Source organism: Colias eurytheme, chromosome 11 (genome assembly GCF_061535395.1).
Source record: "Colias eurytheme isolate Ceu_HAF_F1 chromosome 11, ilColEury1 Martin Lab GWU primary, whole genome shotgun sequence".
Lineage (NCBI taxonomy): Eukaryota > Metazoa > Arthropoda > Insecta > Lepidoptera > Pieridae > Colias > Colias eurytheme.
Window position 1 is genome coordinate 5,490,589 of NC_142990.1, and position 14,752 is coordinate 5,505,340.

The 14,752-nt window shown below is 31.0% G+C and overlaps 2 protein-coding genes across 3 annotated transcripts in view; one reads left to right on the forward strand and one right to left on the reverse strand.

The window, feature by feature from the left end:
* Positions 1–14,752, forward strand: part of Syn (synapsin) — a 60,727-nt gene that overhangs the window by 18,298 nt on the left and 27,677 nt on the right. The gene's annotated exons all lie outside the window — the stretch shown is intronic.
* Timp (Tissue inhibitor of metalloproteases) overlaps positions 1–14,752 on the reverse strand; it is a 32,593-nt gene that overhangs the window by 6,585 nt on the left and 11,256 nt on the right. Inside the window, exon 1 of one of the 2 annotated variants that reach the window (XM_090107004.1) lies at positions 4,094–4,177. The exons of the other annotated variant lie outside the window; for it this stretch is intronic. The gene's annotated coding sequence lies outside the window, so the exon portion shown is untranslated. Of the gene's footprint in view, positions 1–4,093; positions 4,178–14,752 lie in introns of those variants that run through there. 2 annotated transcript variants of the gene reach the window in all.

A 14,752-nucleotide genomic window follows, 5' to 3' on the forward strand; every position in this document is an offset into this window, starting at 1 on the left:
GAATGATCAGTCACTCTTTCATCATTATTGATTTCTTTTTCTGAAAGAGCATTTCATATATTCAATGCTGTACTAAGTGCAGGTATTTGAATTAATTCTCTCCTTTTTCACAATACAACAGGTATTGGACAATCAGGAAGTAAAATAATTATTCTCTTCATATGGAGATGAAGGATATTATTATTTCAAGTCTTCGTATTTAACTCACGTTGTACCTTTTCAATGGAACAATTATACTGAAAAAGTAATTATGCCGCTTACCTATATATAAAGGTTACTTGTAAAGGAATTAAACGACGAATTTGTTACTTATATAAAAATTTACTATACTCTATGGCAATTGAAGCACGTTCCTGTAAAAACAGAACGCATCGATACCTATTGATAACCGTCACGTATTCTTACGTAATAAAATCTGATCAAAATATAAGAATTTCTTCTTTTATTACGTGGAAGGTCAAATGGATGGAATCTTACAAAAGTTACGTCACTCTTAAGTAATTGTTTTATTGTTTCTTCTTATTATACCCAGAATTTAAAGATAACAAATTAAGTAACTTAAATAGCACTAGATAGTATAAGTAGTAGTTAAGTAATAATTACTTAAATTAATTTTATTAATTTATTAAGTACTTAAATTAATTTTATGAATAGCGAGATTATTCGTTCAGGAATTGGCAAGAAATACTAACCATGCTCCCAGCGGTTTCTCAATAATTTACTCGAAAATAAACACAAAATTGGTTACGTTCCAGTGTCCTGTTATTGATTGGATGCGGTTTAAACATTCTGGGGAATTCAATTTTCCGTTTATATTCAATTACCTTTATTTTGATACTTGTCAAAATTTACCTTGTATTATAACATAATTAATAATAGAATAATAGAGAAAATATAATAATGTTTATGACTTATTTTTCAACCAATAAAATGTGTGTGCAAACAGAATTGAATATTTTATCCTTAAGTTTAATTCTCATAAATATAATATGTTCTTTGAATATTTTCTAAAGCTGATAAGAATTTCCTAGTTGTATATTTCCAAGGAAAAATATTTATCAATAAAATATTAATATAGAAAATATTTTTCATTTTTATTTTATTTTATTTTATTTTATTTCTTTATTTGTATCAGGCAGCATTGCCCATATATTGTTAGTAGTACTTATTCTAGTGTTAGTAAAACTACATATACTTATTTTTAGATTTAAGAGTTACAAGCCATTTTTTGTTGATAAAATTATGTACATTATTGAGAACTTTTAAAATACTATTATCATTTTTATTAATTCTATCCCTAATTGAAAAAATTTTCTTCCTTATTATAGCATAAAAATCATCTACTCTGTATAATACAAACATATGAGATGCACTACAAAAACGTGGCAATCCCATGAACATCCTGAATGCATTATTATATTGTACTCTAAATGTGTTCATTTGAACAATATAAACTTAATACGAACAAGATTGATCCATTTATTATTTAATTGCATAAAATGATTAGGTATTTGATATTATATTGAATCGATATGTATTTCCTTAAACTACACAGAGACTTGTTGAATGAGATGAGTAGGTAGTAGGTAGGTAATTTGTGGTTGTAAAATCATATTAAGCTTCCGTTTACAGAATTATTTTAATTATTTCCTCAAATGTGCTCATAAATTCTTCAATTGATGATAAAATGCTCTATACTATTCGCCGTATATTTGGTATTATAAATATTTAAAATAAATATTTGAACTTACAAATATAAAGACATTTTAAAATCAATAAAAAATGTATTATAATATATACGTATAGCTTTTATATACTGGATAAAAGTTGCCTACTATTAAAGAAACTTCTTCCGATTGTGATACCTAGTTGTTTAATAAAAAAAATGGAATCCAAATAGTTCGGAAGATAAATAAAGTGCTAACGATTTGATCGCATCGATGGTGTCGGAATACCTGACGGATGTTATAAATATTCTATCGCTGATATGTCGGATTCGTGACGTATCAATTAAATCGCTTAACATTAATCAATCTTTGTAATCTACTCGTATTCATTTGTGTATACAGTATTGAAATACAATGCGCTTATAACCCACATACAAAACGAGGCAGCGTAAAAACTTCTTCTGAGAAATAACGATTTTATCTATGTATAAAGAATCTACAAATGGCTATCAATTAAATATTTAATTAAATAGACAAATAAGATATTTTTTACACAAAATAATCTATTTAAATGAAAAGTTAAGGTTGACAAACTCGTTAACATGATGATATTTTATTTTCTTATAACTTATATTATCTATAGCATTTGTTGAAATTGATATGAATCGCGCATTGCTATGCTTTAAAGATGTTGTAGCGCCGGCGCATATCTTAAAGTTTTAATCACTTTAAACAAGCATATTCATTATTTTTTTATGTGTTTCACTGATGGATATAAGGTGCACGGCCAGGTGTTATTTAAATGACAGTCGTATAAAACGATAAAAGACTCATTTAAAGTTGGGTAAGAGCGAAAGTGCATTTGCGTCATGAGACCGAAATCCCTCTGGAAAGTATGTTAAGATTGTATTTATTTTATACGCTGTCAAATATGCAATAAATTAAGATACTGACATTAATAATATGTTTGATTTTAAAACATCCTGAACATAAAAGCAATGAGTAATAATTAAAAAGGAATTGTTGGAAAATTATGCTTAAAATAGAGTCGAAATATACGTATAACGTACTAGCTGTGCTTCGCGGTTTCACCCGCATTGCTCACCCGCTCCTATTGGTCTTAGCGGGATGATATATAGCCTATAGCCTTCCTCAATAAATGGGCTATCTAACACCGAAAGAAATTTTCAAATCGGACCAGTAGTTCCCGAGATTAGCGCGCTCAAACAAACAAATTGTTCAGCTTTATAATATTAGTGTAGATTCGTATAAAATGTAGTACCTAAAGTATGCAATTAGTGCAAGCCTTGTTCGTATTATTCGCTATTCGCATTGTACGAGAAATTGTTCGCATGTTATTAAATTATTTAAAAATAAATCCTTGTAGTGCAAGTTGTTAAGACTCGCATAATTTTTAGCTGCATCAGATTGTCTGAATTGATGTTCTTTGCAATTACATCCAGACACGTTTTTATTATACGTCATTTACATAATTATGCAGTGAATATTATATCTAGTAAAATCAATTTACCAATATGAATTATTATGAATGATAATTTTTACAATTTCTGTTTTATTTTTATAATATCAATAATATTAAATCCTCATATAAAACAACGGAAGGCACATAAAATATTCAGATAAATGCAACAACATAAAGTATGTTAAATGCGTTCGTAAAACAGTCGATTTATGTTTAAAATATGTACCTAATTAAAAATAAGCTCTTTAAACTCAGTCGGGTAAAAATTACTTTTTTAATTGGCAATGGGCAATTATTTCTGTGTTTAACATTAAGATTAACAATATTCACTGCGTTTGGCAACATTTTGTGTTTCACGATATTATTGTTAAGTTTTTTTTACGGTACAAAAAATTTTGTTATAGCATAGATCTTTAAAGCCTGATTGAGATTATAGTGCAAAACATGACAGTGACGCATGCGCATATAAGAGGGTTATACTTATAGAGCATATTTAAGCCGGCAGAAATATTTAAAGTTTATTTTACAAGAAAGTCTTTCATGATGTAGAAGATAAATGAGGCTAGGTACTTATCCCGTAAGTATCAAGTACGTTCACGATAATATTTGTGATAAAAGTTATAGATCTAAACTTTCACACTATTATTCGGGTTCATAATAAACCCTAACATTATGACAGTCAAACCGCTATGAAAGTAAACGATGAAATTTATGATGCATGGTTCTCTAAATTACATGCTACTCAGTAATATAGTAGAAAGTATAGCTAATATTATGGCAAAATTTTAAAGAACTAAATGTATCTTTACCTACAAGCTTTAAATTATATTTTGAATCCAATTAATAAAAAGTTATTTGACTATGTACTAAGGTGATATTTTACGCATTTTTTCCGTTTCCTGAATCCAAAAATTACGTATTAAAAAAATCCACTACAGCTTACCGCAAACTATACAAGTTCTACACCCATTTCGTTAACTCCCATATTTTGATTTACGCAAAATAAAACTTTAGTTAATTTAAAGTGCAGCAAGCTATTGAATCAATTTCTATTCTATCTAATATTCCGACATTGATTTGAACGTAACCCAGACTTATGTCTACATGACTGGTATTCAATCTAATGAGTGGTTTGTTTACAAGTGGTTCTACTAATTGCTGTGTGGGCGTGAACACGCTGTTTCTGTTTTCCTCTTCACTTTGAGATTTAGCCATTAATGCTTTGGAACAAATAATGCCCATTCCTTGAGGCAAATTAATGGGATCTTAGAGTAATTAATGTGTTGTGTCAATTTTATCCAGTAGGTATATTAAATATATTTTTAATTAAATTAATGAACGTTGCTGTCAAAAACAATTTTGTTTCTTTTTTAACACATGTTTCAATATATTTCATATTATTAAATATTTATTCATGTATTTAATGATTGCATATCTTCCAATTTTTAAGTAATAATGGAATTTAAATATCGAAAATGGCGATGTGGGTCTCATTACAATATTATCTATCGACGGTGGCAAGCGGCTGGCTCCATTGAATATATTTAACGTTATCAATGTTACTTCAGAGTTCAGACGTTAGAACCTCAAAAACAAAATGTACATTCTTGTTTAAAACCTTTTAGAAACTTGGCAGCTTGAAATGGTGTGTTTTCACGAAATATCCAAAATCGAATCAAAGTACTTGTATATAAAATCTGCACGTACGATTTTGATTCCGCAAGCCGAAAGTTTACAAAAGTAAATACATAAATTTGTCCGTTTCGCACGATGTTTGGTGAAGCCATGAGAAATATTATGAGTGCACTTGGTGTGCGGCCAACTCACGTAGTTCTGTATTACGATGTGGGTCGATTTCTGAAGCTCTGTTGATAATCGGGTTTATACACAGCAAAAACAATAAAATTTCACGATCACGACACGCCACCGAAATAATCCACCGAGAGAAAGATATCTTCAATGAATTAAATGTATTTAACTAATGTTGCAATGTACAAACATAGACAGCAATGAGTTTATTTTAGAATGTGCACCGTCCATCGACTGTAAAATAACAAACGTACTCACTTGTTGACATTTGAGCCACCGGTTTTAAACGCTACTAATTTTTTGCTATCAACCGCATTCAAAAATATCCTGCGTTAGTTAGCGGAAAATGCGGACAAACAATGTGTTAGTCGAAGTAACTTTAGTGAGTCATTGTGGTTCTTCTTTTCTCTATAAGGCGGTGAACCTTTGAGATCTGACCTCTTGTTCCCAACAACATATTACAAGCGAACTTGACCGCCCACGCACGTAAGAACTTTCATAACTATTACTCTAATAATATGCTATTATATGTAAGGGCAAATTGATCGTATCACTTTTATAATGACGTATTCGAAGGTTTTAAATTTTAAGAGTAATATTTGCTATAATATCTACACTTACATAAAAACCTTGTTAATCCATAGTTTTATTTATCGCGTCGCAAGTTTATATTTTAATTAAAAATATATAAACTTACCTTTAAACTAACTGATTTATAAAAAAAGAACATGCTGTTAAAAATACTTAAATTTCACAGTTTTAATATATTTGGTACCGTGTTTACACAATTAAAAAAAAAAATTATTTTAAATAAATGGTGAGCAAGTTTTAAATAATATCGCATAAGTGTGCAATAAATCTAGCCAATTTTGCTTGGTGAAATTATATGATGTATAATGTATAGACGTGTGAGACGTACATCAACCAACCATCAATCACATCACTACAGCTTGCTGTATAATGAAATTGATACGCTGATGTATTGATTCCCAACAAACACATATAATTTTAACGTGACCAACAATTTTAACATACTTTTTACATCTATAACAACCGCTAATAATAATTGAAGTTGTGAGTTGATGATAATAGATATACGGCTTATAAACCTCACGACGTAACACGTTTGAAATATTGAGACAAATACGTGCAATTAACATTCACGAGTAATGTTCTATTAATATGTATGACTTGTACTGACTCATGTTAGGGTAATGCAAATAATTTGTCTATAAAATACCATCTCTCTGGATGTTTCGTGCAAGTAGCCTCGTGCAATGTACAGAAGTACGAAGGTTCACATGCATAGGTAAATATTTCCACTTACTTTCTAAATTAGCTACCGGCTTATTGTGATATAAATATCCCTTACACTCCCAATTTACGTTGAAAACATGAAATAGAATAGTATACCTACATAATATTATATGTAGGTAACTCTACAATAAAAAATAAAAAAAATATACCGACCGAATTGAGGACCTCCTCCTTTTTTTGAAGTCGGTTAAATTTAATACTTAATTAATTGTAACAATAAAGAATAGAAACCTCTCACTGAAGGCGTATTCCAACAATATCCACACGCAAAGCAAAAGTATTGTTCCTTTAATAACAATTTTCCACAACATAGGGCACAAGCCGCTTTAATTTATCGGTAAGCGGCTGCATAAACACTGGTTAAGATTTAAGTTCATATTCTGGATAACTGTTCGCTTAATAGGTACATCGTGTCTGGCTCTAGGAGGGTAGATTTGTGAGCGAAAGTAGTGGATGCGAATGCCGTTAATCTCACACTGCACCAGCAAGGTCAACTTTCGCGGCCTGCAAGCTGCAGCCTTTCCAATTATCTTCGATATACTAGTAACAGTAAACTAGATAGTCATTTTTGCTAACTATAACATGCTACATGAGAAGTTTGTATTGGATAAGAAGTAATTAATGTAGTAGCCAATAAAGAAAATACGAGATAATCGATGCCGAGGTTTATTATCTGAGGTATTTTTTAAGACCATTATCCAGAAATCCAGTTATTTTTTTTTCTTTCATTAACTGAATGGTGAAAAAGTATCTACCAATTTAATTTAAGAAAATATCAGAACAAATAAAATATTATTTGACATTATGCAAATGAAGACCATGAAAAAGATTAATAGAATGATTTAAAAACAATATTTGTATTGTAACAATATTTGTAATATTTGTAACAATATTTGTAAACAGTATTTGTATATTTGTATTTTTTATTTAAATATGAATACTAATAATGTTCTAAAAAACGTGTAAAGCGAGCGAATCTGATTGCGTGGGGCAATAAAATTAATATAAGTTTCCTACCATTAAATGTATTCACATAAATCAATGTCAAAATTCCATAGTTAATCGAAGTTGAGGACACAAAAATGGAGGCAGTACGTAATTATTTATTAATAAGATAAAAAATACATCGAACTGATCTTTTTTAGATTAATAAATAATCAACTGATAAATAAATGTCAACCTAAAATAGTATTCGACACAATTAGTCAGCATAACAGCAAAATAAAAATATCATAAAATTCGTTTGAAAAATTGACTCACAGCGAAACGTAGATTTATGTGAACACTTTCTGAAGTACTCCTTAATCTGTCAAATATCGTATCATATACATTATCCCTTGGACATTACCAAGGCGGCGAGGCCTGTAGGGTATCATATAGTATTTAATTTCGTAGAAATTGCCTTTATCGTCCCTGTGCGGGTCATAAAGCTGCGTCACTCCGAGCTACTACTGAATGAGCCATGATGATTCATTACAATTTATTTTTAGTACATATATTGCGGTATTCCAGTAATTTACTACGAAGTACGATCATTCTCACGCCCACGATTGATAAATAATTAATTGACTGATACTTTTTTTTATATAAAAGAATGTAATTTACATGATTTTGTTCACAACGATGAGCATTATTCATTAAAGTATTTCCTGTTTTGTGGTCAAAACGCAAAAGTTATTTTGGTTCAACCTATCAACAATTCAATGTCGTCAGTTGTAGGAAACGTTACCTTTAGGCAACAACGTTGAAACACAAAGGAGAGTTTTATTTATTCGTTATCTTGGAAGCGGCTCACCCTGAGACTGGAGACACACTAGGCAAAGAGAAATAAAATTGTGCCATATCGTGGCTAAGTTCCCTATATCTACTGAAGGAATCGTTTCTTTGTGCATGCATTATTCATGGGTGCCGAGGCTCTCTTTTTCGTGAATTGTCTACGCATCTGCAATTATGAAATTTATGTTTCAAGCCGTTGGGTAGATCAGCGTTAATGCAGTTTGAGTCATCGCAGTGTCAAGCCTGAATAATCAAGGTTGTCCACTTGTTCAGTGATCTGATGCTGATTTATCGACCCCCTATACATATTGATCGATGTGTCTGGGAATTGAACGTACCGCTACTTACTTTTAGGTTACATGGCCGTATTAGACCTTAAAAGATAATAATGATAACATCAACGTATAAGCCCGCAATCGTTGTATCTATTATGGCTTTAGGTAGTAAAAGACTGGTTGTTACGCTGCAGTTTGGAGAATTAAATATCTTCCAATAATTATTATACTTCATGAAACACTTATTTATAAATTACACCTTAATATAGAAAATTTATCCAATGTACTTGGTAACTTTGCATTAAACTAGCTGTTAAAGAAATAATTAGCTAAATATTCTATTCAAAAGTTACAAAGTAAACTTCTAAATAAAGCTATTTAACATTGTTATGTTAAATATACTGTTAATTTACCGTCGTATGTAATAATAGGTTTTTATACATTATTGTATGTAACCAAAACAATCGTAAATATACACGTCTCTTGTCGCATTGTCTTTGGTCATAAATCAAACATTTAACGAACCGGGCGCGCTGTCAAGTCAATAAACCATTACTGACCGTGTGTGTAGATGTAGGTATACATATTAACTGTTACATAATAACAGACTAATCGAATTCTCATACATCCGCGTTTCAAGATGAAACCGCAAGCACGCCGACGGCGAGTTTAAACTATTTGTAATTACTCGAAATTATCTATAGGAACGGCACTATTTACAAACTATTTCCTTGTTTAACACATTCTTTAATGACATTAAAAATCAATTGGAAGTACATAATAATTATTATAATAAATAATAATAAATATTTTTTTATTTATTATAGAAGTATTTATTCTATTTCTTTTACGCGTATGAAATCGTCCACGTTAGAAGTTTTAAATAAATTCTATAGCTATATAAGTAGATTAATACAGTGATTGATTGTGGGGTAGCTGCACAAAAAGTCACCGCAAAGAGTGTTTAAAAGTGACATCGACAAATTATCGTGCAACGACAAATTGAATTAGTTGTGATGAAGCGTTACTTCGGACGTCAATGGATCTTGTTGTTGCACTTATATAATAATCATTAGGCACAAGTATTGTAAAATGTTACAATACTGACGTATTATATAGTTCTGAGAAAAGTGCATTGCACTATCTTCAAAGAGCTAAATGAAGAACATGACTTCTACTTATATAATAGAATCAAGTAATCAACAGTACAAGTAAAGTGTTTATAAATGTTTGAACTTTGATCATTAGAAAAAATGCAGTTTTAGCCATATTAAGTTTCAAATAAATTGCGAACTTATTGTTCTCAAGCGCTGAACGTTTACGTAACATCTAAATTTAGGATTGATGGATTTGAAATGTGTGGACATAAACACAAATTTACGATCGGACGAGTCTTTAAAACGAAGTTTGGGTTATGAAAGAATGCTTGAAACAATTTGAAATACGCTCGCACATAAAACCAGGTGGGCATGGAAATAAAAACAGTGGCCTTCGTCATTTATTTATGCTGTTGGCGAAGAAAAGTGAATGCTGCTAGCCTGCGAGTGACGCGACCTCACCTGTTCCGAACGCCAATTTTAAGACGTATTACCTTTTGTTCCCGAGACCCGCCTGCAAGTGCCGCCTTTTATTGAACGACTGACTTAATATGATGGCAAAAAAAAAAAAAAAATTTACGAATGGTTTCAATAACGAGATTTTATTTATTCAGTATGCTACGTCTTACGAACAAAATTAAATATATTGCAGTATAAAATATAAAATAATAACTGCAATATATTTAATTTGTCTACTTACACGTTTTTAACGGTTCCTAGTAAATAGAGTCTCTTTTGTCATGCTTATTCTTAAAAGTAATTGAAAGCCGGTAAAATTTAACCAATTGGCTTCGCTTCAGGAATAGTAAAGGTGTATTCTACTTAGCTAACTGCTAAACAAATTAGAGAGACTGCGAGCCCTTCACATGGTGATAGCTTACGATTTCACATATTTAACAAGAGAGTGTAACATTTCGTTATTCTGTCAAACAATTGTTAACATATATCGTTTGCATATACTGAACCGGATTTATAGTGGCCTAAAAGGTACCTTTTAACGCAATTAAAATACATCTCTGTCTTGGAACGATGCTAAGAAATGAGTAAGCTTTCTTAAACGAGGAGTCATTGCAATTTGCAAGATGCATCTTGTTTATAAGATTGTACAATAAATTTAGACATACTTACAATTAATTCTCTACATATATTAATATTTTTCTTTTTTCTAGTTTATGTACTGAAAGGCTCTTTTAATAGACCATATTTTAAAATTGGTAATATTGTTTTGTGAAAATTTTTCGTATTAAAAATTTTAATCATGACGCATATTGTTATTTGTATTTTTCATTTTTCTATAAAGGGATTAAAACTTGCAATTGATAAAGAAAATATAACTGTTGAAACAGGAATCTAGAATAAAGATATTTATTTTTTATAATATTTATTTAGTTGGAAATTTTAGCTCTATCACAAAAAAAAAAAACAGAAATATGATTTCAGATAGAGTTATTTAATTCCTGTGATAATGGGAAAAGTTATCGAAGTAAAATGATAACTTTCTACATCGGTAACAATCAAATCTATTACTTTCTCCATAACAGGATGCAACTATATCCGTCCCTACAAAGTGAAACTACAGACTTTCCTGGCTGTTAATAAATTAATAAAAACAGATCGTCATATTATCGATCGATCGAAAATAAATATTATCTAACATAAGTACTAAGCATAAGTAATTAAAAGTTTAATTTAGTTAAATTTACAATCAACTTGTATGTCAATTAAAAAAAATTACAAAATTGCTAAGACGATGCGGTAATTCCGCCTAAAAATTTAACCTCAAATATTTTTTTATTTATAAATTCATCATAAAATTCCCAGCCTACGTTTTGTTGTTCATATGCGAATCTAATTCCGGCAAAATCATAACGTTGCTCTAGGTCGTAATGGAAACGACCTCGACCCAATTTGGATAGCAGACACCTCATTTAAGTATTGAGAGCATTCGATATTTTGACCATTGATTGAGGTGAATAAGACGATGCGCACAAACAAATGAATGCAACGCATTGACACAATTATCCTTCTCGATATTATTACGTAAGTATTTTTGTATTCTATTATTGCATTACGTATTCAGTATGTGGTTCGGAACGGCCACGCTGTCTGTCATGCTGTCAACAGTTGATAAGAATGTACTGTAAGTACAGTAAATTAGTCTAAGATATAATTATTATTATATCATCTGTGAATATTCACGTGATGATTCCACTGCCATACACATGAATGCATGTTTGAAACCGATTTGTCCGTAATGTTTTAAATAATTGTTTGTTGATATTTTTATATCGATTATTACTATAATTATTGATTCTATGGATTCAATTTTACTTATACCCCTGGCCTAAATATGTTTACAAAATTTGATCTAGGTCTATACACGAACAAACTAAATGCTTTGACCGTTAACGCATACCTGATAATCTCTAGCCATTATAAAATAGTACGGCTAAAAATATATCACACTGAGTCATGTTTTCACATAAATTTTCTCTCCCCTTGATTTTATGCAAATGCAGACGTGAAATGTATGCTAGGAGCGTAGCATGATCGGTTGACACCTGGGCCCTGGCTAATGTAACTTAATCTATTTACGCCTGCTCTATGTCAAGGATGAGAGATACCAAGCGCTTTATTCTGGCTACGTTATTATTCGTATTAACAATCCATTTGCACTGTATTAATTCGTGCAAATCATTTGCGATTACGCGAAGATGAAATCTCGCTACTTTAAATGATTCATGCGAATTACTTCACGGTTGATTCGTTCTGCAAATTAATCAAATAACCTATGACGGACATTTAAGGCTTCGAAGAAATATTGTGCATAGCTTGTTCATTGTTTTACATGAATCACATTTTCTAGCAGGAAAACTTTCATCTAACAATTTCCTAATCTGGCTTTTGTAATGTATTTCGAGTTCTCGGAAAAAAAGAAAAGGTTTAAAATACATAATAGGTATTTCGGTAAGTATTGTAGTGTGATAGGATCGACACAGGATAATTAAATCCCTGCTGTTCTGCTCTTACATCAATCCTTGATATTTAAAGAATAATGACATCGCGATTAAAAAGTTGTTCCCTGAAGGGCATTTAAGCATATATCGTGCCGCTATAAACTATTATTATTTGCATACTAGAACGATGCGTTGCGAGAAACATCGTTGTGACAGTTTCTTGACTGTCCATGTCAGATAATACATCTCGGTCCATATTCGTGCCAATACAACTCTGCTCTAAAAATAGCTGTGTTTACTTGATATAAATAGGTATATCGGTCTATTTAGATCGCATTACCTATTCGACCAACCTTTCATTAGGCGTATGAAGTCATAGTTGTCGACTGCACCTAGTGCATACAATAAAGCAGTTCATTATTTCGCGATTGATGACTCGATAGTGTATTTCGATTTATGGCACCATTGAATTCTTACAGCGCTCGATCATTACCCTAGTTACCGTGTCCACGACTCATAGAGTCATCACAATGAATGTATGTACTGGTTAACATGCAAAAGTGAAGACTACAACATATTGTGCACTTACGTTTAAATTTACTTATACTTTTATCAATTGATATAAAATGAAAACACGTGCAAATTAACAGCATGCAATGAATAATGGAAGAAGTAAACCAGTAAAATTATTGCGTAGCTCTATCACATGCATTAAGCTTCACGTCGCGCGCAATAAAAATGTTATGTTCCGAGATTCGGAGAGAATTTCAATTTACTATTATATATTTTTATATGATTCTTATTAATGTTGTATCCCCCTTTATAATATTAGGTCATGTACATTTTACAAATTATATTTCTCATTTCTTATCTGCATTTATCAAAATAGTTCATAGACGATTATAGAGATTCTGAAAAAAAATGACTCGTTTAAAATAATGATAGTTTTTAGCTTAATAAACACAACATGTACATTTTCTTAAAACCTGACCAAATATTGTATAAATCTAGATGACTAATAATATAAAGAATATAAAATAAGTATGTATTTTCTTTTGATATGTGTCTCAATTTTGAAATCCTAATATGGTACTCATTAATATTATCTACAAAGATTTTCATTTATATTCAACGAATACTGTTTGAAGTATGATCCACTTTACCGTAAGCCATATTTAGTGAAACACAAACGGCTTAATCAGAAACAGAATGTAATCCACATTTGGTCCAATTAAACATGAACGTTCCCGTTTCAAATTCTAAATTAACAAAGGAAAAATATTATGATAATTGACAGGTTTTGAAAATTTACATAAGTAAATATAGAAAATCTGCATTGGTAAGTTATTTTTATTACAAAAAATGTCCTACATGGCATAGATTTCAGTTTCCTTCTTTTTCATGTTAATAAGTTTTCGTGCTAGCGTTGTTCCAGGATGTGTGCTAACGTGGTGCTAACAGTGATTACTTTGACGATCGTTATCTTGTTAATCTTATGCACCGCTGAGTTACATTGGCTGGCCGCATGCCGCTCTTATCGCATCTGGTCTAGATGCAAGGTCGCTACGCATTAGCGAACAATGAAATTCGCAGAAAATGCTCATAGGAATATAAGACTGAACTATACGGATATTCATGAAGAAGAAATAAATCCTGTGAACGCTGTATGTGGCCTCATATATGGCTTCAGTTTGTTTTAAAGCACGGTTCGTTAAGAGTGATTAGATTTGGAAGTACCAACAGTTTCATAACAAATTTATTAAAGCAATTTAGAAGTACATAGTAGTAGAGATTTCTTTCAAAAACAATTATTTTGATGTAAAATGTCCTGAGCGTAGATATTATCAATTTATGGTGTGATAAAATTTGTGAATTATTTTCTTGTCATTTGACATAAGTAAACGTGGGCGGACCAGTGTTGGTGGCAGTGCCCTAGATTTTACCTAATCAGAGTCATAAAATACACCTGAGTTAAAGATGTGGACATAAAATGTTTTGACATTATTAAGAAAACACTATAGATAAAACATGATATGGAGTAGCGTGATAAAAATGATTAGCACCTTCATTCATATGTATTAAATTCGTCGTTAAGTTTTGTTTGGATTCCGATTCAATCTAAACTCTTGGGTGGCACATTATATCACATTCCGTAAAAGCTTATTGCTTTTATACCCTTAACGTTAGTTATATTTACATGGATATACGCGTGTGGGTGTGAGAACGTATGAGTTTATAAGCGGCCTTAAATGGAGTGGAATATGTTTTCCTTTATTGTTAAACGTTAGAAAGGTTTCATTCAACTTCACTGAAATTTCACGAATCGTAACCTCTCGCTTACAATAATTTGTAGGTCACGGGAACGAATGGA